This window comes from Diceros bicornis, chromosome 31 (assembly GCF_020826845.1).
Source record: "Diceros bicornis minor isolate mBicDic1 chromosome 31, mDicBic1.mat.cur, whole genome shotgun sequence".
Lineage (NCBI taxonomy): Eukaryota > Metazoa > Chordata > Mammalia > Perissodactyla > Rhinocerotidae > Diceros > Diceros bicornis.
In genome coordinates this window covers 19,638,599-19,646,045 of record NC_080770.1, presented here as the reverse complement: position 1 = coordinate 19,646,045, position 7,447 = coordinate 19,638,599, and positions in this window count along the sequence as shown.

The window sequence follows — 7,447 nt, the reverse complement described above, 5'->3', positions numbered from 1 at the left end:
CATCAGGCTGTGGATTTCCCTTCTTGCCCTCACCCTGGAGAAGTGATGTGGTGCTATTGACAATTGTATAGAAACTGCATGAATGGAAACTGGGGGTAAAGGACTTGGAGCTTCTCAAAGGCCACTGGAGAGGAGGACTCCATCTCCCTTGATGTGTTCATAGCATTACACTAGTTAAAATAAAAATATTAAAAAAGCTGAAATGCCCAATTGATACAGTTTAAATTGTAAAGGAATAGTGATTATCAAAAATATGTGTTCAATAGAAAAAAAAAAGAAAGAAGTAGTATTTACATTAGTATTCCATTTGTCATGACTTATATTGACTTTCTGTGTATCTGTAAAATAAACCAGAATCGTATTCTAAGCACAATTTTAATAGTGGCCATTGGTAAGTAGCAGGATGTTAAGTAATCCTTACTTTTCCTTACTTATTCCAACAACTTCAGTTAATTGTTTATGTTTTTCTCACTGTAGTCAATTAACAATTACTGTAGTTATGAAAAACATAACACAATTCAGTTTCTTGTCCATTTATTTTATTTTATGCTGTCAAAAAATGAAAATAGAACCACTCTTTTTGGTTCCAGGAGGACAGAGTAATGGTTTATACAAGGTTTTTCATCTAGGTCCTCTCCCCTAGTTTTATATATCTCTTTAGTGTATAGAATGTGTTGAGTGTTATATATTTCAAAGCATCATAAGAACAAAACAACATATTAAAAACGTGCAATTTTCAGCAGGTTACTTGTCTTCAGTTACATATTAAACAGATTTTTAAGACAAATAAAAATATTTTATTACTCAAATATATTCTTTTAATCTCAAATAAATTGTTTGCTGTTCAAAGAATAATTCACATATCAGGACCTCTTAACCATTTCCAAACCCTTTCTACATTCAATGTATTTTATTAAAAATATATTAAATATATTCATATCTATAAAAATTAAACCTATTCATGTTAGGTAAAATTGGATTCAATGGCCATCTTTCCCATATATATTTGAGGAAAAAGATATCCCTTCCTTTTCTTTTCTTTACCTTTTTTAAGACATGGATTTAATAACATTTACATATTATCAGGAAAGTAGAATTTTTTTGTTTTTTTGTGTGTTTTATTTTCATTTTAACAAAAGGATAAAGATAGGAGACAGTTTAAGATAAGAACTGGTCTTGGAAGTGAGGCAAACCTGAGTTCAGATCTGTACACTATCGTTTACTTGTTATTTGTGCGATCTTAGATTACTTAATCTTTTTAAGCCTCAGTGTCCTCATCTATTTATATGGTTTTAATAAGTGTATTATAAGGAGATAATCAGGTATATATGATGATTCAAGAGAGTTTCTAAGATCATACACAGCCTACTAACTCCCCTTCAGGGACGAAATCCCTGCTGCTGAAAGAAAAGACGGTCTCATTTAAGACATCGCTTTATGAAAAGGAGTCTCCAGGATCCCTCCGTGTCCACTGTAGAGCCTATTCACCCAATCTGTCAGATTCCAGTCGCAGATCCTAGCCTTAGGTCATGTTTGGAGTTCTTTGCCCACCCACCTTAGGATTTCTTTTTATTGACCCTGCTTTTACTCTATGTTATAGCTGAACAGAGATTTCTTCACAGCTAGCCATGCTGGGTGCACCATTCCCAAGCCAGGCTAGATGCCTAAAACCACTCTAGTGATCTAAGTCTCAGACCGCACATTGCCAAGAAATGAGTTTAGATAATTAATCCCCGAGCACCCCATTTTATGTTATTCTGTGCAGCCCTATCCCAAATGCCACGGTTGAAATGGCACACTTAGCTCCAAAGGCACCAATATCTATGTTTTGTGATGAACCCATGCACGTCAAGAACATTTCCTGCTCAGTGTTTAGGAGGAAGCACTTGGTTCTCATCACCCTCAGGCTGCCATTCCATTCTTCCCTGTTGAAAGCCCACATTACTCAGAGCCCTGCCTCACCACTGATCTGTATGGACAAAACCCTTCTTGGAAAGATAGTGTCAATTGCAGTAAATGGAACTGTGATTTTGATGTATAACGCAACATACATTTTCACGTCAGAAGGCTTTCCTCACTAGTTCATCCTCTCTCCCACTGCTCAAACTCACCTTTGGTTTAGCACTTGCTTTAAACTTCCAGTCACCTTCTCTATGGGTCATGCCCCAGCAGCCTGCCACACTATGATCCCACCATTTGTAGGTTCCAGTTCCCATCTCTGGCTTCCAGAACATAGCTCCCTTCAGTTATTGTGTGTAAAAGGTCAGTGTGATAGATCAATTCTTTTATGGTAATTCCTTATGTCTGCTCAGGCATTGGTATCCCTAAACGTAAGCACAACCAGTGATGACTATTGGGGTCTATGTATAATGATACAAGCAATTAGCTCCATACTGGTGAAAAGCTGGTTAGCAAAATTTGTTAAATCAAAACAGTAATAATTCTCACTGTATCAATAAGTATGTGGCTGTGTCTTAACAGGCAGAAAATTTAATCTAGTTTGAAATCCTCTGTAAAAATGTACTATGAACTGGAGAAGCAGTGACAAGAAAAGTGGGTCTAAATCTCTACTCTCAACTCTCAAGAACTGTGACCTTCAACACACCACCTTTTCTCTTGGGACTTCAGTTTCCACTCTGTTAGAAGAAGGGTTTAAACTGCATAATCTTCATTGTGTATTCCAGCTACCACATTCTCTATCTATACTGATATGAACCTATCAACCTTTTCTATATGAGGTGATTAAAAAAATAACAGATGGGTGGGAATATATCATACCAATGGGAAATATTATATCTCTAGGCCAATTTGAGCTGAAATGGAAGTGGTATTGATGACAGATAGATAGGTGGCACAGACTGCAGGATCCCCAATAACATCAAGCTGGATCCATTTAACTGGCCTTCTAGTCTGCATTTTGACTTTAAAAGATACTTTATAAAAGTGCATATCCAACTTTATTGGGCATTAGGGAAATCAAATACTCTACACAATGGAGGAAAAAACAACCTGAAATGCCTAATTGATACAGTTTAAGCTGTAAAGGGATAGTGACCAACAAAAATATATTTTTAAATTTACTCTAAATAATCTATAACATTTCATGAGAGTTGCCAAGAGTTATTTTTTTAAAAGAGATTTTTTTAATTGAGACATAATTGACATATGACATTGTGTAATTTTAAGGTGTACTATGTAGGGGAGGAAGAAATATTTCTCTAACTTTTTAGGTTCTTCTGGCTAGTCTAAGAATTAAATTGACATGAGACAGAATAACAGGGGAAAGTCAAACAAATTTAATAACATGTATACATGGGAGAAACCCAGGAAAACTGAGTAACTTGCCACAATGGCTGAAGCCACCACCTTAAATATCATCTTCAGCTAAAGACAAAGGAGGATGTTGGGGGTAGTGGTTTGGGAATTCAAAGGAAAGGAAGTTGATTCACATGGAGATGGAAAAGCAAATGTTGGTAAGCAAATGTTTGCCATGCCTTGCACAGGGATGAGACATGGAGAAGACTTTGATCAAATGGGCCTTGCTGGGTTTCTCTCAGTCTACCACACCAGGTTCATATTATACTATAGTTAATCATGGCATTAGCTCCTCCCTGGAACAGGCCTTCTCTCATAAATTCTTTTAGGCAGTTGTGGGGGGCTTGATTATTTTTAAGAACAAAAAACTCAGAAAGTTTTTTCAAAAAACCTGCCACCATATTATTAGCTACCACCTCCATCACATCACATAGTTATCATTTCTTTCTTTCTTTCTTTTTTTTTTTTTTGAGGAAGATTAGCCCTGAGCTAACATCCATTGCCAATCCTCCTCTTTTTGCTGAGGAAGACCGGCCCTGCGCTGACATCCATGCCCATCTTCTTGCACTTTATATGGGACACAACCACAGCATGGCCTGACAAGCAGTGCATCGGGGTGTGCGCCCTGAATCCAAACCCTGGGCAGCCACAGTGTAGTGTGTGCACTTAACCACTATGCCACCAGGCCCGCCCCCTATCATTTCTTTATTGTGGTGAGAACATTTAAGATCTAGTCTCTTAGCAAGTTTGTAGTATATAATACAATATTATTAACTATAATCACAATACTGTGCACTAGATCTCCAGAACTTATTCATCTTATAACTGTACATTAGTACCCTTTGAACACTTTTCAATTGCCCATCCCTCACCCCTATTAACCACCGATATACTTTCTGCTTCTATGAGTTTGGCTTTTTTAGAGTCGACATATAAAAAATATCATTCAGTATTTGTCTTTCTTTGTCTGATTTATCTCACTTAGCATAATGTCCTCAAGGTTATTACACTGTAGTAGGAACCCATTAAGAGCAAATTCTTTGGAGTCAGAAAAACATAATGCCTATGACACTCAAGTTTAATGATTACTTCTGATCTCACTTTCAGTATCTGTATAACGAACTTGTTAGAGACAGTTTAGGAAACACAAGATAATATTTGAAGTATGATATATATGGAGATAAATTAAATGACATATGAAAAAGATAAAGTGTTTGGTAGGTCTCTACCATGGTCTATATTTAAATCCATACCTTATGCCTTACAAATCTAGTTCTGAATGAAGAAGTGCTTAGAAAGCCCATTTGTAGAAGGAGAGTAGAAACATTTTATAGGCAGAATGATGGGAACACAGGATTTAGATTTCTGTCCCAGTGAAGGAGCCCCATCATGTCAGGGAGCAACATGGTTGACCAAGATTCAAGGAGGGTGGACTATTACCTTGGTAGCCTAGGGGAGGGCTTTCAGCAAATGCAAAATTCACACTTGCACTACCTTCCAATTTTTAAACTACTACCACAAATGATAGCACTCAAAAGTTATTTTGGAACAAAAAAACTTTCTTTTTTTTTGAAAGCAGAATCCCAAAACATATTTTTTATAAAAGATCATCTTTGTACATGTTACTATATTAGTAGAAACAGCCATCAAACACTGTTTATTTCTACTCTTTGTTGAACATCCACCAGTCTAACAATGGGAAAACATTTAACAACACAAATGTACTAAGTGATTACTCATGCAAATACTTATACTAAGGATTGTGGGAATGTGGAAAGAGACATACAAAAAAATAAAATGCATAATTCAATAAAGAGTATATCAGGTGTAGTGGATATTATACAGACAAAAATTCATTGAAATGAGGGTGGTTGACATATACTTGAGGGAGAGGAATCAGACAAATACTAATGAAGGAAGCAGTATAAAATGTTATCGTATTTTTTCCTTTTTTTTTTTCTTTGGTGAGAGAGATCGGCCCTGAGCTAACATCTGCCAATCCTCCTCTTTTTGTTGAGGAAGACTGGCCCTGGGCTAACATCCGTGCCCATCTTCCTCCACTTTATATGGGACGCCGCCACAGCATGGCTTGACAAGCGGTGCGTCGGTGAGCGCCTGGGATCTGAAGACGAACCCTGGGCTGCCGCAGCGGAGCACGTACACTTAACTGCTTGCGCCACCGGGCCGGCCCTCTTCATTTTTTTTTTTTTATTGTGGTAACATTGGTTTATAACATTGTATAAATTTCAGGTGTGTATCATTATACTTCTGCATAGACTACATTATGTTCACCACATAAATACTAATTACAATCCATCACCACACACATGTGCCTAATCATATTCCTTACTGGAAAGTGAAACTTTCAGAAATAGAAGAAATAGTATGACAAATAAAAGGAGATGAAAATCATTAAGTAGGGGATCTTTGATTATCAGTAAAAGTCTAGTTTCACTGGAGGAGGGTGTAGATTCATGGTAGCTGTGAATACTGCCTAGTTAACCTAAAAATAAAGAGCCAAATGAGAGGCAGAGAGGCATTCATTTTGGAAACAAAGAATTGCAATTCGGGGAGCACAGATTCAGGTAGAAACCCAAATAATGTTCTGATTACAGGATATGAGTTTAGGATTTTAATGGGAAGAAGGGAAGAAGATGAGGTAAGTTATGTTAAAGAAGAGTTCTCTTGGTGCTAGATGACGTGAAGCTAGATTTGTATTCATTCATTGGTTAGTGATTTGGTCATCAGCAAAGTCCAATTTCACAGTCCTTACAAACAGGATATTTTTGTCCTTACTAACTTCTCGAAATGTTAGGGAATTGGTCCAGTTTGGAAGGTAAAGAAAACAAGTCATGCAAGGCAGTTCCTCTGAAGTGGCTACTCAGGCTCTATTTTAATATGGCTCCACTCATGTCATCTTCCACAGAATCAAAAGAAATTCTGATAAATTTCTGTCATTGATCAATTTGGTGACAAAAATGAAAAATTCAAACTCAATCTTTGCTAAAGTTGTTGCAGCATTCACAAGGGAGAATACAGATCCAGAAGTCTCATTAATCACATTCTCATGACACAGAAGAGTGAAGACAGAGGGTTTAGAGATTTAAGTCCAACAGGCACGAGGTAGAAATAAAATGTAATCTGCCTATTGTTCATTTGCTGGAGATAAAAACAGAAAGTCTTACTCATTTCAAGTAGGTTTCTAAATGGGTAAATTTAAAGAATATAGGGAGGGAAAGCCTTACATTTTGGAAAAATGAGGAATTAAGTATTAACAAATTTGGAAATGAATCATTTTATACTTGCTTACTCTGTTAAATAAACTCTGTAATTAAACGGCCAAACAGCAATATTTCTTTCTTAGACTGCATGAAATTTACTGACCTCATTTGTCATTTGTATAAGGAAAAATATTTTTTTTATGAATATTTTAATCAAGATTTATAAGTAAACCATTATTTTTCTCACTGTGCAAGTGATATCATTGTATATGTAAGTTTAAGATTTGTTCTTCTCTTTTTCAAATAATAATAGAGATAACACATTATGAATACTAATATATGTAAATACAGGTCCAAATGGACCACAATATGTAAATCTAAAAAAAAAATCAGATCACTATCCACATTCAAATTTTCATATATCAACACACACACACACACATAATGCATACGTAAAGAAAAGATGGAATCCTATATATCTCAGGAACGTTTACGTTTCCTCTTCCCTTTATTTTACTGGAAGAGTCAACTTAAAATCCAAAGAGATGCAAATTTATGCATCATAGTCTGTTGTTTCCACTTCTTTTTATCACTTCTCTTTGACTTGTCAAGGGATTTGTCATTGGTAAAGGTCAGTCATACAAATGGGTTATAAACACTCTAGCAAACAGGTAGGGAAGAGTGATCGAGTCATTCAATAAAATATTTTTCATGTTTCAGTAAACACTAAAGGTGCCATACACCAGAAACAATACTATAAACATTTTCATTTATTAACTTATATGCAATATCATGGGCAGTGATAAAATCAATTCTGTTTCTTGAGTAATGCAATAAATTTAATCCTTTTTGTCAAACATATGTTACCCAGTATCTTCTGGGCTTTTTTCACTAACTTTATTTTTCTTTTG